At 34.5% G+C, this 22,088-nt stretch overlaps 1 protein-coding gene across 1 annotated transcript in view; it reads right to left on the reverse strand.

The window, feature by feature from the left end:
* Positions 1 to 22,088, reverse strand: part of LOC106715126 — a 66,915-nt gene that overhangs the window by 21,367 nt on the left and 23,460 nt on the right. Inside the window, exon 2 of the mRNA XM_014508350.2 lies at positions 2,941 to 2,983. The gene's annotated coding sequence lies outside the window, so the exon portion shown is untranslated. The remainder of the gene's footprint in view (positions 1 to 2,940; positions 2,984 to 22,088) is intronic.

Here is a 22,088-nt window from a genome sequence, read left to right on the forward strand (position 1 = left end):
GTTAAAGCTTACACACGTGGAGGTAATAAAGCTAAAGGTTGTACCTCACTGGCACGTTCTTCTCGATATCAGATGAAATGGCGCAATCTACATACCCGTATTGCCGGGGTCTGTCGTTACCCTAAACATTCACGTTTATTGATAACAGAGATTGAACGGCATAAAATCGTAATGTCTACTTACATTTTTACAGCTCTCATTATTTCTTTCTCTTTTACTCCATCGGAATTTTATGGAATAATCATTTTTAAATTTCATCCGTGAATTCATAACAAATTAATTAACATTTTTCTTAAAAAAGAAATTATACTAAGATAATATGAAGTTGATTGACAGCACAACGAACAGATAAACACACTTTAACATTATATTTAATGTTAATCCTAAATAACTAATAAAAGCATTCTGGTCTGGTATTCTATTCTTAAACAACTCTTGAAGTTTGAATGGTCGGTCTATTTTCGTTAGGAGGGTCAGTTTGCTTTGGGTACGCTTGATTAAACGGCCTCTCATTTGGAAATTACACTCGTTTTAAGTCTTTCTTTACGAATACTTTGTTGGTATTAAAACAATACATATATTGTAATAAAACTTGAGCTAGTAACTGTTACACGAGATTGTGAACGTTGAAAGTGACAAAAGAGCGAGCGTCTCAAGACTCGACTGATGTTAATTACCTACCAAAAGCCATTATGAGTGAGATTGAAAGTCGGTGTCTAAAACATATTATTGTCATGAATGACTAGATTTCATTGTTTTCAATTCCGAGTTTTGTCTGATGAGTGTGGTGCCAGAGGTCTAATTTTAATCCTCTTTCCTTTCCCACCCTTTTCTTTTAAGTAAAGGATAGGATGAGGATGGGGATTTGATTATAGGAAGGCAACGCATCTGTAATTGCGGACGTCTATAGGCAGCGGCCGCCGAATTCTCTACTCTTTCAGCGAATTCTGGTGGCTTGTTTGTTTGCCACCTAATAATACATTTAAAAAAACAATAGTCTAGATCTACTTTTATTTGTATTTGACATTCGTAACGCTTGATTTTTATATGGCTACTATAAAGAATCTTGCTTAACATACATTTTATATGTTATCCACGCCCACAGAATATTTAACAAAAGTACACAGATAAAAAACGCCCGCAATAACTTAGTGAGTTGTGTCACGGAGACATGTTACATTCAACAAAAGACCTCGAAAGCTTGTGAAGAAAAATTGGATTTACCGTTATAATTGGGTTAGGACAAATTTAGTTTTGGCATTGCTTTGTCAGTCGGAACCCTTTGGGCAATTTTGAACGGTATCAATAGGTAAGGGTTCTTTACGAAATCAATTTTAGGAGTTATTCTGTTCATGTTTCCGAATTTACTGGATTTATTTGTAGTAAACGTTTATTTTATTTTGTACTCTTAACTTGTAGTAAATATAATTTTTATATTATTTCTATGTTTGAATGTTTTGTCACTTTAAAGTTGTTTGTTTACTTATTATTATTATTATTCACAGTAGTAGATACCGCTACAACAATATTCTTTGGGTGCAGGAAAGAGCCGGGTCGACCTATTAAGTACCACGACCATACAGAAGACAGGCGTGAAGTGGCAGCAATTCTGCGTTTCGCCTGATCAGTGTGGTGCCGGAGGCCTAATTTTAGTCCTCGTTCCCTTCCTACATTTTTCTTATTAGAAAAGGATGGGAAGGGGAAGTGTATTTGGTGGAAGAAGGGCGCATTCTGTGCGTCCCCTTCTCCTTTGATTAAAGGTCGTCGGTCGTCTCGCTATTTCGGCGAATCCAAGTGGCCGTTTGGTCATTTGCCACCTTTTGATATAAAAAGAAAAAATTAGTTTAACTTTCCTAATCCATTAAATTAAACAATTGCCTATCAACACAATTATTAACTAGACAATAATAAAAAAAAACATTGTTTAAGCATAAGTATTAAAAAATCCTCGCTTTGAGTTACCTGGTCCAAGTTTTATACTTTGCGTAACTTCACGTTGAGTTTTATAAAAACTCTCTACAAATTACCTTTGAAGCGTGAAAAAGTTTTTACAGGCGCTCTCTCTTCGCAAAAATAGCCTCCGGAATTGAACTCTTTCCTTCCATCCATTAACCGCATTAATTTTATTGCCGCTTTATACAATCGCACTAAGACTTGGTATCAAAGGGCTCTTGTGGGAGTTGAAATTTAATTGTTCCAGACGGTTTATTACTTTATATTATACTTTTAGAGTAAGAAGAAAGTTTTGACGAACATCGGGAATACCTTAAAGTTTATTCCAATGCTTAATTGCTTTAAAGAGGTTACTCAATTGAAACTTAACAGTTTAAAATCTGATCAGAGAAAGATTCCAAGCTAGTAATTCAGATCAAAGTACAGGATAAAAAGTTTTTGCTAAACTTTTTAACATCGAGGAAGGCCTCTGTCCGGCAGTGTACATAGGTTAATGGTGACGATAATCCAAAATTATGGTTTGCAAACATTATGTAAAAATTGTCTTACATCTTCTTGATAAAAACAACTATTTTAGCGTAAGTAAATTATAAGGTCAATGGTTTGATTCGTTCAGTCCAAGCACGACTATTGCCTTATAAATCATTGGGTAGTACAAAGATTTGGCGATACGCCACAACTGAACAATAACTATGAATACACGACAAAAAATACGCCAATAAATATGTAAAAGTATATGAGGATTTGTAACAGAGAATGTTTGAAGAGCTTTATCTTGAAGCGTTGTGTACCAAATACGATCGTATTCATTTAGTATTATCTTTTAATATATAACGGAAAAGAAATTTGCTTGTAACTGTCTTTACTTATAATATTTAACACGTTTATTGTCTCTCACCTGACAAGTTTAATTGCATGAAAATAAATTGTAGTGGCATTGAACGTGTTAAATGAAGGATTATAGAGATTAAATTCAAAGGCCTTTACCTCAAAAATAAACTGGACTTCTTCCTTTGTGTTGTGGTATCATCTGAAAAAAAAAAAGGGTAAATATTATATTGTAGTTGTATAAATATTTAATACTAGCTTTTGCCCGCGTCAACTTCGGCGCGGAATTAAAAAAAAAAAACTTAACAAGTAATCGATGTGTTCTTCTAGACTATGTTCTACCTCTGTGCCAAGTTTCATCGAATCGTTCTGAAGATACTTCTTTTAACATCCATTAATCCACCAAAATATTCACATTTATAATATTAGTAAGATAGGCAAATTAGAAAATTTACTCATTTCAGCAACAATGAGATTATTTACTCAATATTAGATATTTAAAGTCTATTTTTTTTAATGAATAAGCAATGTTAAATAAGAGCCCTTTATAATACGTTACATAACTGTTGCAACAAAATATGGATTTAAACAAACTAAACGTGACGTAACAAATTAGAATTTGGGACACAAATGAAAGTTGAAGTCTATTGGTTTAGAAACAATAATTGGGCTGTTACGGACCCTATTATTGAAAGGTTACAATATGAATAAATCAAAGATATATCGAAATATTGGATTGATTTAGTCAATGTTGTCGGTTTCAGACAAAAAGTTTTTACCGATCCTTAAATAATAGAAGATTGTGGGATATTTCTGCCATCATACAATTTTCGATATTAAAAAGACTATCTCTTTTAGATAGTCTTTATATTTATGAAGGTGGATAAAAATTATAATTGAAGTTTACTATTTAACAGTGCTACTAGCTGACGCTCCGACTCCGTCCGAGCGCAGTTAAAAAAAATCTTAGTAGGGGTATGAAGATAGATAGTAGCAGATTCACAGACCTACTGAATATGAATATAAAATTTCATAACAATCGGTCAAGCCGTTTCAGATGAGTATGGTAACTAACATTGCGACACGGCTTGACCGATTCTCATGAAATTGTGAGCATATTCAGTAGGTCTGAGAATCGGCCAACATCTATTTTTCATACCCCTATTAAGATTTTTTTTAAATGCGCGCGGACGGAGTTGCGGGCGATAGCTAGTTTTATATATAAAATAAAGTGACTAATAAAATCAGTCTATCTATAAATCGTATTTAAAACAGATTAGTATTACTAGGAAACTATTTTGCTCGAGAATAATTGGTAGAAGACCTATTTCAAGATAAACGTGAAATTGTAGTCTACGGTCACCGTAAAGACATGGAACGAGTTACATTTTTAACAACCGAAGCGACTTCGTTATTAAAGTCGGTCAAGTGAAATTAAATCTTTGTAATCGATTTGATCCGAACGCTCTCATTTATTTTTTTGCATTTCAATGCTTCGAACGTATAGCCTTGTTACTGTTCAGGTCGGAACAAAACACTATGCTCTGAATGGCTGTTGCCAGGGGTTACTCGTTTTAGATAAAGTATTTAAAAACCTCTGATATTAAATACTCTGTGCAATTTATTCAACAATAGGTGTAGCAAAATACTGTACTAAAAATGTTCAAGCTAAGATTTATTGTGTATTTCATAATAAAAGCTATTAAAAAAAGAGGTCATTGCACAGGTTAACAATAAAACTTTCAACAAGTGCAAAAATATCAATCAGTACTTTTAAAAGCATATCATCCATAATCTCTATTTAGCTTTACTCTGTGCGAGTTATGAATGTTGAATTATACTTAGTTTATACCAGAAACGTGAGGTGGCGCACGTGCTGTCTGTACCAAATACCGCAACAAGGATCGAAGTTTCAGTTTGTGTAACGTTTATGCCGACCGTATTTATGTATCAGACGAGATTAATCTGTCAGCGGGATAAATTGAAGATGCTGCGCTTTATAGGATAATAAAGTGGATACGGATTTCGAGATTTATTCCTAAAACTGGTCCGACTTCTGACAGATATTTGGTAAGGATTAATTAGCTTTAATTGGACCTAAATTCGTTGTCCTTGGAAACCTCGATTATTGGATTTGAAGTTTAATCCGAAACAACAAGAAATGTCTTGGAGATATTTCAATAATTCAAGTGCCAATTTAAAACATATCTGATGATAAGATTAGTTTAGTTTTGTGTTACTCTAGATACATATAGTTGATGCTTATTATTATCAATATTTAATTTTCAGTTGCTAAACATTTTAAAGGCAATGTCTGCTCAGTAAGGGAACAATCATTACTTAATTTATTATTCTCTTAGACTCCCAATCTCACACAGACATAAAGGAGAAAGCGTGTATCTAAACTAAGTACAAAGTGTGAAGGTAAAACGCTTTGCTTTGCAAAATTAGGTCAATTTCTCTTTACAATTGTTCTTGCTACGACTGTTACAAAAATTCTTTCATTTCATTCACAAAAGTACCAACACATTCGATTTTCAACTGAAAGAAAGTTACAAAGCTATTCATATAGCTCTTCCAAAATATATCCGAACGAACATGGGATAACTCTTTTCTCAAAGCGACACGGCACCCTTGACACCCTCGTAAATTTGCTTTGCATAAAGGAAGAGCTTTATATATTTGCCAATTCAAATATTGTAAGTTTCGTTAAAAATAATTATCGTTACATTTCGGGCATTATTATTTTATCTGCAGCGATCACATCATCATCACCTTCCTGTTTTCGAGGTCGATCTTCGTTACCGACGTCGTAGTAAATAGTTACTACCCTTATTTTCCTCCCCCATCCAACCGATGTGTCCCCTATTTAACTTATCTAGTTTATTGCTGCGTGCGTCCCGAATCGTTTATTCTGCGGGGGCTAACGTGTTTCGGAATAATTCTACACTTTCTTAGATAGCTATCAAGGTGAAAGATTATCGTCAGGCATCTTAATTTAATACCGGAAAACTGGGACATTATCGATCTTATGATCCCAGCAAATAATCCTTATTATTTAATATTCCTTTTCTATATACAGAACATCTTACAATAACCCATCAAAACAGACCCTTCTGTCTCCCTCTGATTCTATTTATTATTAGCAGTCACACGCGACTTCGTCAGCGCAGAATTAAAATAAAAATTAACCTACAATATTACCGCGTGCATCAGCTACCTTCCCGTCAGTCTTTACGGAGATTACCCAAAATGAACGCGGCCTTGCGTACGGACGGACATTAAATAAAAAAAAAATGCTTTTACCAGCAACGTAAATAACATGATGTATATGAAATATGTTTTTTTCTATATTAAATATAGACATTCCAATTTTATTAATATGTTTAAATGTATATAAATGGTTATATATTACTGATGTAGACGTAAACAAAATTGTCACCAATTGACCGACCGACCGTCTTTGACACAATTTTACTAAATATAGAGCAGTAGTTATAATATTTAAATTACAATTAAGATAAAGTATAATTTATTATTAATTTGAAATGTATTTGAGACGTCTAGCTTTTGGATAACATTAATTATTTTACATTTGATATGCTCCAATTCGGCTAAGACGTAACTTATGCCCGGTTAACACGAGGGCGAAAAAAAAGGCAGAGTATAAAATGCAGTACTCTTGTGCAACACACACTTAAAGTGTAATTTGACAGAACGCGGCAAACAGCAAACGGCAGTAGTAGCAGACGGCACCGGAAAATTTCGCAACATTGTAGTATTAATTTTGTAAGATAACAATTGAGACATAAGACTGCAATTGCCGTTCGAAAATTATCGGAATGGGTATACTGAAAAGTAATTAATCTGTCTGTTTGCTCTTTCGTCACGGCCAGCTGCTGCGGTTTGACGTCTGTCGTGTTCTGCGAAATCGCACCTGTACTGTGAAAACTAATTCTGTTCTGGCTTGGAATGTTCAGTCAAACAGTCTATTACTCTACGTCACAGTTCCGTCTTCGTATGAAATTCACATTGGGAGTCGGTCGAGTCCTAATGCAAATAAGTTGGCTCTTGTTAGTTTAACATCATGCGGGTACCCCTTTCTAGGCGGGTAATCAGATATAAGATGTATAGTTCGATTTACTCTTAGACTTTGGTACATATGCAAATCATGTATCCAATAAATTATATAGTATGTATTTTTATGTAAATTAACTTGAGAAAGGCGAATGTATTCATTTAATTTACATGCTGACGATGATTACAACGAACATTCTAGAACATTTCTTACGCATTATTAATGTTAATCTTTTGACACAATCACGAAACAATAGCATGACCACAGAACACAGAACCGCTGTTGTTGTAAGTAATTAATTTTTAATTCATATTATGATCCATTAAAAGCGACATCTCTGTCAATCTCTAGCGATAAAATATACAGATTCGAATTGTGTACCTATTTTCAAAAAACTTGTTACAAAAATAACAACACCGCGATTGAAATAAATTACACAACGATAAAGCGCCATCTATCATTAGACGATAAAAGTAATCCAACACAAAAATTCTAGAGTTAAATGCAGAATTATAATTATAACAAGAGCTCTTATTCGAGCAAGGAATACATCAATTCTGGACAGGAATATTAATCAGAGATAATCGAAGCGGCCACGTGTTGCCCAAGCTGTGCGGGACGTACCGACTTCGGTTAAACTTGCACGTGTTGCTTTAATGTTACTTGCTACTTCTCAAACTGTTATCTGAAGAAAACTAACGTGAGTTACTGATTTATAACTTGATCTGTTTGAATACTCTTGAAGTATTTTTTACTTCAAGGATGTCCTTGGTATTATAACTAAATAATGCAAAAGGACAAAATTAGGTCTGTTAAATACACTTTAAAATTATATTGGTCCTCTTTCCCTTCCCATCCTATTCTTAAAGGAAAGAATGGGAAGAAAGATGCATAGGAAGGGGAAATATGCTCTTTCTGTGCGTCCTCTCCTCAATTAGAGATAGACAACACATCTGCAATTGCGGATATCCATGGGCATCGGTCGCTTCGATATATCTTCAAATTCAAGTGGCCACTAGCACGTTTGTCACCTTATGTTATAAAAAACATAATATTTTTACTGTAAAATACTTTACGTATTTCTACAATCGTTTAAAATTGCATATGATGAGAAATATGTTTATACTTGATGCGTTTTTCTAATCAACTAGCAGATAAATGAACAGTGATCTAATTTTAGCATGGCATAGGCATCTCTGAGAAGAAATTCAATGATATGTGTGAAGTCAACCAACCCGCACTTGGCCAGCGTGGTTGACTATGGCCTAGTCACCCCTAAAATTGGGGTAGGCTCCGAGCCCCTCGGTGGGGACGTATAGTGAGCTGATGATGATGATGATGATGATGATAGGCATCTACAAAGCTAGTGCGTACCATCTTTAGACCACATCATCACCTCATCGGGTGGGATCGTGGTCAAGTGCCAACTTTTTCAATATAAAAAAAATGGCGGCTGCAACTTGTCACAAAAATAAAATCTTGTTGCAGCAGCACTTTGAGCGCCACTGACATTATATTAGTCACGGTTGGAAGTGCACTAATTGCGCTCAGCATTATCGCAACGATAACGCGAACCAATATTTGTTTAGCCAACGCTCAAATACATACGATTACTGATAACAGTTTATTACATTTGTAATTTTAGATTTTAACTCTAACGAGTGGAAGGTCAATACACCCTGGCTATACGCATACTTGAAATTACAGAATAAAGTTTATGATTATATTGCATAATTTGAATTGTACTTGTATTCTTAACGTATTTTACAATTCCTTTACTATTTTTTTTATATTTTATAGTACTTTCTTAAAATATGGCCGATTATATTTAACAGATCAATAAAAAAGGTCCACGAAGCTTTGATCGTGTATTTCGAAAAAAAAACTTATTCCAAAGGTTTCGAAACTAGTAGGCCCTTACACTGAACTACGCAAGAAGTAAAAAAAGTTGTTATCATACTTCTTACTAATATTATAAATCCGTATGTTTGGATGGATGGATGGATGTTGAACGGTTCAACGTATCTCGATGAAATTTGGCACAGATGTAATTATAGTCTGGAAAAACACATAGGCTACTTATTATTTTTTTCAATTCCGCGCGAACGGAGTCGCGGGCGACAGCTAGTTATTTAATAAATATTAAATCTATATAGATTTTGTTTTGAAAAGATATACTCCTTGATCCTTAACAAGCAGGATGCACGATTCGTTGCTTTGTAAAATAAAAATAAATTAAAAAAGGTATTGGAGCAAGTAATCAACGGACCGGCTGTGTTCGGAAACGCAAGGGCGGACGATGAATGGACACTTTCTTCACTGCATGCAGGGACTAATGGCCGCCTGTTACACCGTATCATTTTGTGTAAATATTATCCTGGATAGTGTTACTCAAATAGTAAGAATATTAATGAAATATGAACGTTTGCAATAATATGCTTGTGAGTAATTTTATATCAATAATATAGACATCGTTCATCGTTCCAAAAAATAAAAAATAAAACGTAATGCGTAATGGATCGATGTTCCACTATAACGAAGAAACATAAAACAAGATTTGAAGCCATCTAAATTGCATAAACAATATGAAAATGTGGTTTAGAAAAATAGACTTTAATAGGAAAAATAATAAATTAAGGAATTTGTTTACATGAATTAATCGAAAATTCCTTGAACAACTATTCAAAATCGCGTCCCATATTGAGCATATTCTCTCACAATTTCACCCTGGTAACAATATCTAAAACTTGTTTCACTACGGTGTGAGAGACGCCTCTTTTAACTCAAGGGATCGAGGGGATGGTGCGCTAAAATAGAGGGGATTACGGGGGAATTAGGTTGCCATGGAAACGGCTTGCCCTATAAAGTAATAGAGCGTGGCGCTTATACAAAAATAATGTAATATGAATGCGGGACCCGAATCGGGGGGAAGGAATGTTTGATAGGAAAGCGTGGGATGCTTTCGTACTCGTGTTTTGGATGTAGTATTTATTAAAATTTCCGAATATTCCGACTAAATATTATTTTATTTTCATACAATATCTTAAATTACTGTAGTAAAATTAGAAATTATAGTGAGATTAGGAAAACAAAAAAATATTTTTTCTACTATATCCTCGTAATACTCGTATACCACGTGAAGTGACGGTCGGCAATCCCTTTATTGCTGGTTGTCGGGGCCATGTGCCGTGATTATCCTATTATCGGACCCCATTGTCTGTCTGTTCGTCGCCTGCACGTCCGAGCTTTATTGAATTATTTTAACATTGTACATTCTAAGGTAAATGCAATTTGAATTATCTATATGAGTGAGTTTTGATAATTCTTGATATAGGTACATCTTATCTAGAGTCAATGTTATACTTTTATCCCAAAGAAATAATTTTAAGTAAAAAGCGTCAAAAACGTTTGAGTTACTTTAACAAATTTATTTTATGTACAAGCTAAAATCCCATATAAATAATGCATAGATCCATTTTGTAGAACCCCTGTTACTCAGTCACCAAGGGACGTACATAGGAGGCACTTTGTCAAGGGACGGAGATCCCTGTCCCGGTTGGAACTGTGGAGGCTTACACGGCCATTAACTTACAAGCAAGGGTCCGTGAGCAGCGGGGAAGGTTGTATGACCACTTTATCAGTTCACTCACATATCTTTTTAAAATAATAGCAAGTAACAAAAAAAGCTAAAACTGCAAATAAATTGTGACTTCTAAATTCGACACCCATCGGTTACTAGTACTCGTAATGTAGTTTGTTTTAATTATTTGACAAAAAAAAATATCGGTGTCAATTAACAGTTTAACAGTAGTAGACGCCAGCAACAACATATGTTGCACGAATTGGTCCGCTCGCCAGGTGCAATACCTCGACCACACAGACAAACGCGTGACACTTCACGCGTTTGTCTGTGTGGTCGAGGTTCCACTGAAGCGATTCCGTGTGTCGTCTGATGAGTCTCTTTCCCTTCCTACTCTTTCCTCAAATGGAAAGTATGGGAAAAGAAAGTGAATTTGATGGAGGAAGGGATGCATAAGAATGGGAAACATTCTCATTTTGTGCGTACCTTCCTCCGTCGATTTGAGGTAGGCAACGTATCTTCAATTGCGAATGTCTATGGGCAGAGATCTCTACGCTACTTCGGTGAATTCAAGTAGCCGCTCGGCATTTGCCACCTTATCATATTAAAAAAGGGATATAAAAGAAAATGTCACTTCTTCTTGACAACGGGCGAAATCGCAAGTTTTATTAAAGAAGTTTTAATTCTTTTATTCTGTCCATCTTGGAGCTAGACTTTTCAACGATCGCATTTCATTAAAAAGGCAAAGAGAAATGCTAACTTAAAAGACTACATACGTAAAGTATTAAAGTTTTAAGTACAGTAACAGGTTCTGTCGGTGACCTAAGTACGGCTATAGTCGTGACAACGTTCCCCAGCAGCCGCATTCTGCCTTGTTAAAAACTTTAATGATATACAAACCGTAACAAACTTTAAAGCCACTGAAACTTTTACTTTACTTCTAGTATAACAGAATCTAGTATTATGTAACATAAGGTCGAAGAGTTGAAGATTTTAAAGAGATGAGAATGTTTTGGTTTTATTCATCGAACTAGAAGACGCGAAAGCTCTATATTCAAATATTCCATAAGTATTAACGTTAACAATGTGACGTTATAAAGTTGGATAAAGATTGAGGCACTCAGGGTAATAAGATCACGGGAGGCGGATGGCAATTTAGCGACAATCAATAGCCAGAGAAGACATTTTCACCACGCATTAGTGATGTGACTATATCGATATTCGATATGCGCAGAATGTAATAAATATTCATGAGGATCTAACGATGTTAAGCGTCAAAAGAATTATAAGAAATGTCAAACAGCTATTCTATTAAATGATAATATTTTATCGTAGAATAATTTATAGTATCTACGACTACAAGTGAATTATATGAGATTTAATTTATAACATTTTTTTTCGCATAAGTAATGTATCTTTAGATTATGAAATAAGCCAATCAATTAGACCAGCTAGTGATGTCTTAACATAGGAAAGTAAGAAAATATTTTATTGGTATGATTATATCATTTGCAAAAGAAATTTCTTTTCTTTTATTAGTGGTGAATAGAACTTCGACTTGGAATACTCAATATTTTCATTTATGACTAGTTAAATACTTGAACGACCTCAAACTTAATAATTCATCGTTTTACAATCAGAAATACTTTTCTACGATACTGATAAAAAACTTTAATTCAAATGTCAATTAATAGTAAGGTCAGCCTCCATTGTCGAGGGAATAAATAGTGTTGTGGAGTGGTGAGATTTATATCGATAAAAATTAAATAAACAGCAATTCAATAACAAAGGAAAACTTTTATGTACTTATTTTTTATAAGGAAAGTAAAATTATTTATACCAATACGTAAACGCAAGTGTCTTTCAACTCTTTGTTAAACATTTAACTCTTTACCTACTGTATTTTCTAGATACAATCTTCATTAAAAATTTGCTTCAATAGTAATTGAAATCATCGACATAACCTTACTAAATCTACCAATCGACCATAGATAAAAAAATCAAGAAATAGTCGAATCTGTCTTGTTAATAAAAATATCGATATGATTAATTACATTCAGTAGCCCCTCACTAGAATCGCGTGACTCGGCTCATTACTCAAAACGCGATTCAAGAGTACCAACAACAAAACAACGTTAATTTGTTTTTAAATTTTTGTTTTTTAATTAGCATCATGGTACGTAACATTTAATAAATTTTACAATTGTTCAATTTAATTTCACTAGCTTGCTTCATAACTACTGAAGAATATGTAATGGCATATAGACATGCAACAATGAGATGCTTTCTTTTAGAACGAAGTTCCTTATCGCGCGTTGTGAAAGGGGGCTAGACGGAAAAAATTCTTACGAAAAGTTGTCACGACACTTTTTGCTATAGTAAGTATGTTAACGACGAATGAGCGCTACTTCACCATGGCAACGACGTGACAATATGTAACGAAAATTCCTTCACTAATTAATCGAAAGGAACTTCGTTCCATCCGTGTGTCCCTTGACACCTCTCAAGTTTTTATTTTATTGTTATCAATACTTTGCGTTTGAACAAAACTATTTGAATTTTCGTTTAATGTAGGTACTGCAAGCAAGTTCACAACGACAGTGTTTCCGTTCAATTATGACCAAACCACAATTGAGAGTAGCGTAAATAGGTTAATGCTTGAAACCGCATCATTTTTCAAATCAGATAGATTATTTGAAGACAGGGAATTCTTTGTGATGATAAATTTATAAAGAAAAATGGTCGATAACATTTGGGAACCTACCCACAAAATGTCATTCGTAATAACTAGAAAGAAAACATAGAAAAGCATATTGAAGCCCAATAAATTTAACCCTTGAAAGAGCAGGAAATGAACGCATGTTCTCGTATCAAATTGGTGAATTCGTTGAATATTGTAACATGTTGGTTTGGTAAGTTGTACGACTTCTTAATAGACAGATAAGTTCAAAAAATGTGTGTAATTTTTTCTATACATTTTAAACATCATGCTGTGGCTGTATGGTGACGTATTAAAGCCATCTCATCATCATCTCCCTGTCCTTGTCCCATTTATGTAAGTTGGCGCAGCAAGTTTCCGTTCACCATATCAATATATCTACCGTCATCTCAGACGTTACAATCTTCTTATATTGAAGCCTATAACTGCCAGAAAAATTGCATGACAGCTAAAAAAAAATTTTTTTTCGAATTCGATTCGAATTTTAACTAAAATTAGTTCTGTCACTTTCTACAATATGTATCAAATATTACTGGATTAAATGTCACATTTAGTATTTTAATAAATAAGAAGTTGTATTGTGTGAATCATTGAGAACTCCTAATATGGTGACCAGAGAGAAAGAAATAAATGGATCGAATATTTGTCCAAAACAATCAGGAATAGTAAAATAAGTTCTTAGCAATATTCTCAGCTATTCGAAGTTCCGTATTGCGTCCGTCTCGCAAATCGGACTGTCAGTTATTCATACGAGATGAACAAAGCTTTAACGAACGTGTGTCACGCTCAAGGGGGCTATATTTCATAACAGAGCTGAATGCGAGCAAAACAATAGCAGTACTTGACTGACCGGGTTAACGTACCGTCTACGTGACGGCATGCTGTAGGTACGGTAAACAGAAAAAGTATTACTCTTTCTCTCTCATTCATATCTAACTAGCTGTCGACCGCGACTCTGTCCAGTCGGAATTTAAAAAAAAGTAGCCTATGTGTTCTTCCAAACTATTTTATACATCTGTGGCAAATTTCAACAAGATCTGTTGAGCCGTTCCGGAGATACCTTTAAACAAACATCCATCCATCTAAAATTTTGCATCTATCTATATATTAGGTCCTTACATATGAAATTGGCGTTTTGTATGGGAGGAACAAAAAGTCGAATATTTTTTAATATAATATATTTAATTAATCAAAGTATGAACCATTATTTTCTATGCACTTTTGCCATCTCATAGGTAGTTCATTGATCCCTTTACTAAAAAACCAGTCGGACGGGAATCAATTAAATCTTTGAAGGCGATTTGGACTGCCCCATCGGAGTTGAATTTTTTCCCTTGCAAGAAGTTATCCAAATTTCGAAAAAAATGGTAATCTGTTGGAGCAAGGTCCAGGGAGTACGGAGGATGTCTTAGACTTTCCAATTGAAGCTCTTCTAATTTAGTAGCCGTCTGTTACGCAGTGTGTGGTCTAGCGTTGTCGTGAAGCAGCAGTGGCGTGGAGCGATTGACCAGCCTAGGTTGTTTAGCCGCTAGCTTTTCCATCATGGTTTGCAATTGCTGACAATAGACATCAGCCGTAATAGTCTGGCCAGATTTGAGAAAACTGTAATGAAAAATACCGGCACTAGTCCACCAAGCGCTTACAAGTAACTTTTTTGGGGTTAATTTTCGCGTGGGGCAGGATTTGGCTGGCTGGCCAGGATCCAACCATTGCGCTGAGCGCTTCCGATTATCGCAAAGAACCCATTTTTCATCACAGGTAATGATTCGGTTTAAAATACCTTCATTATTGTGCCGGTTTAGTAATGTAACGCAACAGTCGACGCGCGTTTGCCGGTTTGCTTCAGTCAATTCGTGAGGTACCCACCTTTCAAGCTCTTTAATCTTCCCAATTTGCTTCAAGTGAATTAAAACAGTTTTATCACTAACATCGCAGCCTGCAGCTAACTCGGACGTGGTTTGCGATGGATCCGCTTCCACAATAGCCTTCAACTCTTCATTATCAACTTGAGTCTCAGGCCGTCCACGGGGCTTGTTCTGCAGATCGAAATTTCCAGAACGAAAACGTTGGAACCAAAAACGAACTGTGTTTTCTTTTGCAACACGACCGCCATACACATCATTCACCCTTCGAGTCGTTTCCGCAGCACTAGTGCCACGGCGGAACTCGTACTCGTAAATAATGCGATATTTTAAGTTTTCCATTTTGTAAAATGAGTGACGCAAACAGAAAAAAACAGAAGAAAAAAAAACAAATGAATGACGGTCATCGAACCACAAATACATGAGTCTATAGCTGTACAAATTTGAATTTGGAATTCCTTACCAAAGAGGAGAAATTCGTGATTAAAGTGGCCAGTACGAAAAACGCCAATTTCATATGTAAGGACCTAATATATAAAAGAAAGTCGTGTTAGTTACACCATTTATAACTCAAGATCGGCTGAATCGATTTGACTGAAAATTGGTGGGCAGGTAGCTTAGAACCAGGAATAGGACATAGGATAATTTTTACCCAGTTTTTTTTTTTATTCCGCGCGGACGGAGTCGCGGGTAAAAGCTAGTTTATAATGAATACATTTTTCTGTGTGAAGCCAACCGTAACTAATGCAGTTACATGGATAACGAAATCCACTCTTAGGATGACAAGCATAAACGCTTAAACCATTGTGTTGCAAAATCTTAGATACAATTTATACTTAACCTTTAATATTGTTAAAAGAAAAATATATTATTTTAACTTTACCATTGATTAACAGTGTCTAATTTTTTTTTTTATACGAGAATGGGGCATACGAGCGGCGGGAACACCAAAGTGATCTAGTGACTAGGAGAATTGCAGATGCGTTGCTGGCTTTTAAGAATATATTTTTATTATTACTCTGTTACGTGTTCTGTGACTCAATCTCATCCTGGCCATCTCTAGTTCGTTGTTTTACCATTCTGTGTGTTTCTGCGAAACACACTACATGTTTCAAAGCAATGGAAACTCACGTTCACAGAGAATTCTTCGTGTTAATTTTACTCAATCAATTATTACCCTCACTCAAGTTTCAAAATGGCCGCTCTCCAATCAACTTCGTACATTGATATAAAGGTGCCTTGGTAATAGCAAAGTCTAATTAATTTTCTCTATCGCAAGTTAGCCATTAACACATTGATTTTGATGGCGAGTGCCCTTTGTTTGAAACGAATTGTACTCCGTAATTGTACACAAGTACAGGTGAAACTTTAATTAACGATTTTAATATTACAAAGATAAGTATTAATAGATTTTTTATTATATTCGAAAAGATTAAAAAATTCATAGTAATGTTAAAGTTATAATAACTAGTGATAATTCTATAAAGAAGTTTAACAATGTATGTTTTATTAACCTTTTTCGTATTTATAAAAGTAAACCACATAAATTTGTATGTATATAAGTTCATTGTAAACACAACAATACCCCGCGCAGCAGATGTTGCGCGCACCTGGCGCGTTTTTTATCTGTATCACTTACAACGATCGATTTTATGACAGACATCCAGGTGTTATAAACTTTAGGATCAACCGCATTAAGACTTTTTAGTTTTCCACGATCGAAACAGTAGTGCGAAAATATTTTCATCCCTTTCATCCACTTTGCAAAAAATAAAGATACCAATATTTTTGATACATAAAAAAATTTCACGATTACTTAGTTTATTCTATCATCCATGTTGTGAATGTTAAATATTTAAATGCCAGAAAACTAATATAATGTATACTATTTTTTCCTTTGAATCCCATTACTACAGCAATAATGAGATATTTAAAGATAATCATGATTTTTGTATGATTTACATTCCATCCATTCAGTCATGTAACGCCCACTGCTGGGCATAGGCTTCCACCAAAGATCGCCACAATGATCGGTCCTATGCAACCCGCATCCAGGATACTCCCGCAACCTTGACCAAATCATCGGTCCATCTTGCGGGAGGCCTGCCCACGCTGCGATAAACATTAATATTATTATTTATCATATATCGTTTAAGTCTTGGTTATTACGCAACTTTGTTATAAGTAACAAATATAACATAGCTGTACATCAAGCCGCATTAATATAGCTCGAGGCTCCGAGCCCGAGCGGCCCGCAGTGTAGAAACCCTGTTCTCTGATTTTGTATTTTTTATAACGAATTTAGGTGAAACTTTTCAATATCTTTTTTCCATTAATTAACAAGCATAATATTGTTTGAGGAATTATATACTATGGTTTTACTTAGATTTTTTGTAGTGTTTAGTTGACAATTTAATGAAGAAGACCGACTCCAAAAGACTTGGATTGTGGTAACAAAGGAACAATAAACATAAGAAGATTAACTTACTGTTACAGTATATCTTGAATGATCCTTTATTCTTAAATTCTTACCTGCAAAAAAACCGTAATTTAGCATTCACTGTATCTTACTAATGTTGAAAATGCGAAAGTTTAGATGGATGGATGTTTGTTAGAAGATATCTCTGCGGCTCAACGGATCTTGATAAAATTAGGCACAATTATAGAACATAGTCTGGAAGAACACTTATGCTACTTGTTAAGTTTTCTTTTTAATTCTGACAGAATCGCGGGCAACAACTTGTCAGTAATCAATTTTCACATTTCTTATCAGCAATTCCACAAATCATACGATCGGAATGGCGATATAAAAATGTGATTTATTTACAAATAGAACAATACAATTTCAGAATTATAATACCTACAAAATAACCTTCGAATTTTAGATTTATTATAATCGATTATTGGGTACATTCGTTATTCTGATTTAATAAACTTTTCAACATAAAATGCTTTGTCTTTAATTTTTTCCGTGTAACAGAAATGGTGTCAATAAGTTTTGTCGACGACTGTACGTTCGATTATCTCATCTACAGCGATGGCACTTAATATGGTAATGCGTTTAATCATAGCTGCATTATGAACGCGAGCGTACAAAGGACAGTGTCTTCACGATGTTAAAGATCTTTATGGTAACCAATCAACGCTTTTGTACTTTGCTGTACTACTTTTAGAGATGTCATAAGGTAAATCTTCGATGAGTTTAATTCATCATCTCAGCTTAAATGTCCAATCTTACTGTGGTGATGGATTGATGAGCGTTTCTTAGAAAGTATCTCCAGAACGGCTCAACGGCTCAGCGGATTGCTGAACTTTGGCATAGATATACAACATAGTTTGGATGAACACAGCCTACTAATTAAGTTTTTTTTTAATTCCGAGAAGACGGAGTCTTGGGCGACACTTCGTCTCTTTTACTTATTGATTTTTTTAGATTAAAGTCGAGCTTGGATAAGCGAGAGTCCAAGGAACCGCGATATTTTTATAGCTTATAGAAGTTTCTCTTTGTCCTCAATTTTTCACTAATAGAGATCGTCCATGGGTACCGAACAATAAGCTTCACCTATGAAGATCTCTTGCTTGTTTTGGTTGATTTTATCTGTATAAAAGAACAGAAATCATATAGAGGAATACCGAATCAGGATGATTAAAAAAACGGCAACACGAATTGGTATTTTAGTAAAAAAAAAAATAGAATATAGTAATACATCTCGAAATAAGTGCATACTCTAATGTATTCAACGTAAGTCTGTTAGGCCGGTCAGGTCCAACGAGTGTACCTAAATTGGAGCTAAGCTAGGCTCCATTAACGGCTTAACCGTCTGCTCGATATGGCGAGGCAGGCAGTTTGAATTCAGACCTAGATTCACTTAGGCGCCCTGACCATATCAATCCAAGCTTCAAATACGCTCTCTGAATATTCTAAGAGATTTCCAATGGTACTCTTAGCTTTGTACGTAATTTCTAGCGACAATTACATAGCGGTTAGGAGTACGAACTACTACTAGCAATCATAATTTCAAATCCCGACATTCTTTTTTGGTACAATTAGAAGGAATATTAGTAAATTGCTGTCAATAAAAATGTTATACCTCATTGGAATATAATTTAAGACAATAGTTAACACTTATAAATAATCTATCGTAAAAAATACACATTTAACAACAGTGTCGTCTTAGAAGCATCGATAAAATAGTATAATAAGCACATCACTAAAAAATTTCTATCGATACATTTTATATTTAACTGTACAACCCTATGACAATTCAACAATTTATTTACACAGCTTACAATGTATATAATCATATTAAACAGCATGTACTGAGTTTCTAAGTATCATGTAAATAATTACAGGTCTCTTGAACCTTCTCAAAAGTTCTGACGTAGATAAATACTGTGGTCGACTTCTGTATGCTTTATTACTTCCAGTAAGCATCCGGACCACGCTAATATTGATGTTAGGGAACCAGTTCGACTCTAATATACGGAATAAGTATGATTTTTGACTTAAAAATTATTATTGCAGACTGAGCTTTTATAACAAGACTTATAAATACTCGGTAAATTGCATATGGAATGAAAAAAACATAGTTTCGATACAATATTGTTCCATGAGCAATTTGCCAATTTTTTTATTAGCTTAGTTAAATTACAAACGGACGGAATCTCGATTTGCAAGTGACATGAATAAGAGCCGGTTGTGAGATTCGCGATCGCATATTTTGTTATGAATCTTATAACAATGAAATTCCGGTTTTATTACGCATAAAATATTCACATTTCTTTACGGAGATATGCTTTATGTAGTACATGGTTGTTACGACCGATAGCTATGTAAAAAACGATTATAAAAAAGGTTGATAACGAAAAAACAACAGAACAAATTATTTTTTAAGTCATCTAGAAACTCACCAGCTTACTATTCTTAAAACTTAACTATTCTTAAGTTACTATTCGTTCACAATTTCTTAACTTCAATACTTTTTAAATCTAAATTATATTCACAAACAATCACCTTTCCCGAACGTGACCACAAAAAAAAGTTGTTCTATTAGTTTAAAGTTCAATAAACTATTGTATCTCGAAGGCCGGTGTCGTTTTACGGCTTACATTTTGTATGGTTCAATTACCTGCGCACGTCGAATAGTCGGCAATCTTCAACACTAAAGCTCTTCGTACACAAGGCTATATAAATATACAATTTTCCAAAGTGGTCTCCCAGGAAGTCTACCTGATCAACTTTAGGAATCACCGATCTAATCATCTTAATAAAGATCTGACTGATTATAAATCCAACTATGAATAGATCTTCAAATTGATTTAGTTTCATTTCATTGCACATACTAAGAACGATGGTTAAAAAAGTCTAAGCAACACATACTATTTATATAATTTCTTACCAAGTAGGTAATACCTATGTAAACTTTTTTGATCTATAAAAATAATCGAGTATCATTTGTTTTTTCTCAAGAATACGAGAAAGGATTAAAAGAACAATGTTTCCAGCGTACATAAACGTATGTTCGCATGTACAGACCGAATTCAGGTGGCCGCTTACTCCTTTGCCTCTTTATAATATAAAAAAACTAGCTGTCGCCCGCGACTCCGTCCGCGCGCAGTTAAAAAAAACTTAATAAGGATATGAAAAATAGATAGTAGCCGATTCCCAGACCTACTGAATACGCATATAAAATTTGGTAAAAATCGGTAAAGCCGTTTCGGAGGAGTATGGTAATTAACATTGTGACATGGAAATTTTGTATATTAGATGGCTGTAGCAAACATTACTACTGCAATACTCATTTGTTTTATTGGTTCACAATGTTGTTGAATATCTAACCGTGGGTTTCTGAGACCAAAATCCCCGTTTAAAATCTATTGTCATCACTGTTTTGTCAAAGATAATGACAGGGATGACGATATGTTTTATACAGAGATTTCATTATCAGAAGTTAACGACAAGTAAGGCAATTTATAAACGAATATGGACTCTAAATTCCGCACTGCGAATTAAGACAGTTCCTTAGTTTTAATTAGGTATGAAAATCCTCAGTAAACTAGCGTAAGTAAGTAATTGGTATTAAGTCCAGCTGTAAGATAAAAATATATAGAATCAAAAATAACAAACAAGCAAATCATTTTTTCGTGTAATATAAAACCAGAATTAATTTTCTGTCAGTCGACAGATTTTTCAATACGTGGATTGATTAATAAAAATGTACGCGTGTAGGTGACGTATTATAAATCATGTCTAACCAAAGAATGTTTCGTTAACCTTTTGATATATGGTTTGCTATTGAAGTAGCTTATTGAATTAATATAAATATCTAAAATTCTAAAACATTTTCATTTATCATGAGCATACTATAGCATATCATTGGGATAAAAATTTAACAAAACCTGATAATACAGATTTTACATTATACTCATTCAAATGTTCGGAATTGGTGAGGGCGCTGCTGCGCCCTCAAATTAATTGTCTATCTATATCTGAGTGTCTGTTTAAATAATAATAATAATATTTCGAGCTAATAGTTTAATTTTGTTATCATACGAACACCAATTTTTTAAATTTCTGTCGGTCTATCCGCAAGTCCGCATTTGTTTCGGGTAATCTTAAAAACAGCAGAACCGATTTTGACAGGACTTTAACTGGAAAGTAGCTGATATATGCGAGAATAACATAGACTAGTTTTGATTTTTTATTCCACGCTGACGAAATCACGAGCAACAAATGATCTAAAATGTGCTTATTTCAAATGCATTGTATCTAAATTTTTTAGACCCACCGCGTTTTTCTGCACATAATACAGATATCCTCCGATTCAGATCAAAAAGCAATATAAAAGAACTGTATTTCGTCTTGATTTCGTGCCCAAGATTTCCCGTGCATACTCTCGCCTTCTGACAAACATACCTCTCCAAACTCAAACACCCATTTCAAGAAATAAATTCAAATATTTCAATATCTTCACGGTAGGGGATGGCGTCTTTGTTCGTAGCTCAAGGGGAGTTAACAAGAGGGGTGCGGAAGAGTGAGGGTAGTACGCGATTATACTTACTTAAGGC

Source organism: Papilio machaon, chromosome 22 (assembly GCF_912999745.1).
Source record: "Papilio machaon chromosome 22, ilPapMach1.1, whole genome shotgun sequence".
Taxonomy (NCBI): domain Eukaryota; kingdom Metazoa; phylum Arthropoda; class Insecta; order Lepidoptera; family Papilionidae; genus Papilio; species Papilio machaon.